This window comes from Galeopterus variegatus, unplaced genomic scaffold, assembly GCF_000696425.1.
Source record: "Galeopterus variegatus unplaced genomic scaffold, G_variegatus-3.0.2 Scaffold2906, whole genome shotgun sequence".
Taxonomy (NCBI): domain Eukaryota; kingdom Metazoa; phylum Chordata; class Mammalia; order Dermoptera; family Cynocephalidae; genus Galeopterus; species Galeopterus variegatus.
In genome coordinates, this window is record NW_007729017.1 from 249500 (window position 1) to 252093 (window position 2594).

The 2594-nt window shown below is 34.5% G+C and overlaps 1 protein-coding gene across 1 annotated transcript in view; it reads left to right on the forward strand.

The window, feature by feature from the left end:
• Positions 1–2594, forward strand: part of TTC23L (tetratricopeptide repeat domain 23-like) — a gene marked incomplete at its 3' end in the record, with an annotated part of 50557 nt that overhangs the window by 2764 nt on the left and 45199 nt on the right. The gene's annotated exons all lie outside the window — the stretch shown is intronic.

Genomic DNA, 2594 nt, shown 5'->3' on the forward strand with positions numbered 1-2594 from the left:
AAAAAAAAAAAAGAAAGAAATATAACAGAAGCCACAAATGCAAGCCACATTTGTAATTTTAAATTTTCTGGTGGCCCCATATTTAAAAAAAACCATAAGTTTAATTTTAATACTGTATCTTATTTATCTCAATATGAACAAAATATTATTATATAAAATTATTAAAATATTTTATATTTTTTATACTAAGTCTTTGAAATCCATTGTGTATTTTATATTTGCAGCACATCTCAGTTCAGACTAGCCACGTTTGATGTGCTTGATAGCCACATGGGGCTAGTGGTTACTGTATTGGGCAGTGTAATTCTACACTACCTCATAAAATATCTTGGGGTTAAGGGTTATATAACTATAAAAATTGAAGTTCAGAGAATGGAGAGTTCACAGTGGAATATCTTAGAAATAATCAGATAATTCATATTGAATATTACTAATCAGAATTCATATTTATGATAGCAACATATGGAATAAGTTATAAGCCTGGCAAGGCAGACCCTTTATTCAATCTGCCTGTTGTCTTTATTCTTCTTATTCTGACTATCCTTCGAGCTATCTCAGTATTCTCCAGCCATCTTTTTCATCTTTTATAACATAATGTTCAAAGTTAGTTCAGGACTTTACATTCTCAAATCATTTGTCAAGACTTCAATGTTTCTCATTCCTTTGAGGTCCTCCCTGCTATTGAAGTTTGCTGCCTTTGTTCTTAGCTTAATTTCATTTAAGGCTTAATTTAAAATATTTAGGGCTTATAATTTTTAATGTCCATAATTAGCAATCTCTTTGGTGACCCCAATAGATTTAATTTCTGCTCTAGTTCTGTAAAATATGCAGCCTAAGCAAAATCTTCTATTGAGGGACTAAATTTTCTTTCTGTTAATTTTCTGGAGTTATCTCTTGTCACAGGTTTCCTCTCTCCTTAGTATTTTCCAAACATTCTAAAGACTTTGCTCTTTCTTTTTTCATTCATTTGTTCATTATTTAACAAGCCATTTGTTTTTAGTATGAACCAGGTGTCAGGGTTTCAGAAACAAATGAGACTCAGGTCCTGCCCTGCTGTAGCTTTCTTGCTAGAAGGCAAAGAAGGCTCAGAAACAAAACAAAGAAAAAAAAAATCAGACTATAATGTGATTCACTAGAGGGTGTCTTTATCACTACTCCAGTGAGAGACTTCTCACTTCTCAGAGGTGACATCTAAATTGTGTCTTGAAGGAGGAGTTTGGAATTCATCAGGCAAAGAAGAGGCAAGTTTATCACCTGTCTTGTGATCACATCACACTGCCAACCTTCCCTGGCTTTTCCATTGAGTTAGTGTGTCTACTGAGAACATGCTTGTCTGAGGGCACAAGGCAATTTTGCCTGCTTTTGGGCCTGAAGAAATGTTACTCTCCCATCTACACGAACTGGTTTACCTGCATACGTCTTGATAGATTAATTAGAACAGGACTCTGGATGGATATTAGCATGTCATTTTTCAAACCTGGTTTCCTTGACAGTTATTTTTTCTTGCTTTTCTGAATTTCCTTTCTTTTTTTAACATTGAACATTCACTACTGAAATAATCAGTGGAAAGTACAGATAAATTTTATTTTAAAGATTATATAGTGGCTGAACTTTTAAAAGCTATTATGAGTATAAAGATGATTCCTTTGGGAAAGTTACTTATTACTAATGAGAATTTCTGCTGTTGCTCTTAAGATTTCAATTCGATTTCTTCTTGATCACTTTATTGATTTTTCTGGTGATGTTAGGATATGGTTATCTCTTTTGTTGTAGAAGAGTAACTCTTTTGATTTTATAATTACCATTTCAGTTACCCATTCACAATTATGTTCAACATTAAAGTCAGAGATCTACGAGGGTGCTTCAAAAAGTTCATGGAAAAATAGAATTAAAAGGCACTACAAATTTTCTACCAACTTTTTGAAGAATCCTTGTACACTGTGTGTGTGTGTGTGTGTGTGTGTGCAGGTGTGAGAGAAAGAGAAAGATGTTCAATTCAACCTTTTCTCACCGTGTTTATTTCTAACACAACTGAGAAGGTCATTTCTCTTCTGAGTCTTCACTTGACCCCATGTGGGGTTTCCTCCTTCTCCTTGGTGGGACCCAAATCTTCTTTAGTTGGTTGGCCACACACATTGAAGCTTTTAAGATATGTGAAAGAGGACATGCAATGTCTAGCCTCGAAATGTTGGTTTCTTTTCCCTTTTTTCACTATATTCATCATAATGGAAATTCTGATCCATTTCCTGGTTTGGATCAGAATTTTAGAACATGAAGGCTCTTTGAGATCTTCCAATTCAACACCCTCATTTTGTAAATGAAGAAACCACATCATGAAGCTAATGCTAATGGTAATGTTAAAGGAGTACTTTAACATTAGTGCCAGGCACTGAGCTAAGTGATATATGAGTATTATCTCATGTAATCACATAATCTCCTTGGGTAGGTATTTGTATTGACCTCATTCAAGAAATAAATTATCAACTTGCTTAAGGTCACGTGGTGAGTAAGCAGCAGAGCTGTGACTCTAATGCAGGTTGGTGGTTCTCCAAATCTGCTCAGTTTGAACCACCACATTGCTGTCTTATTGCTAG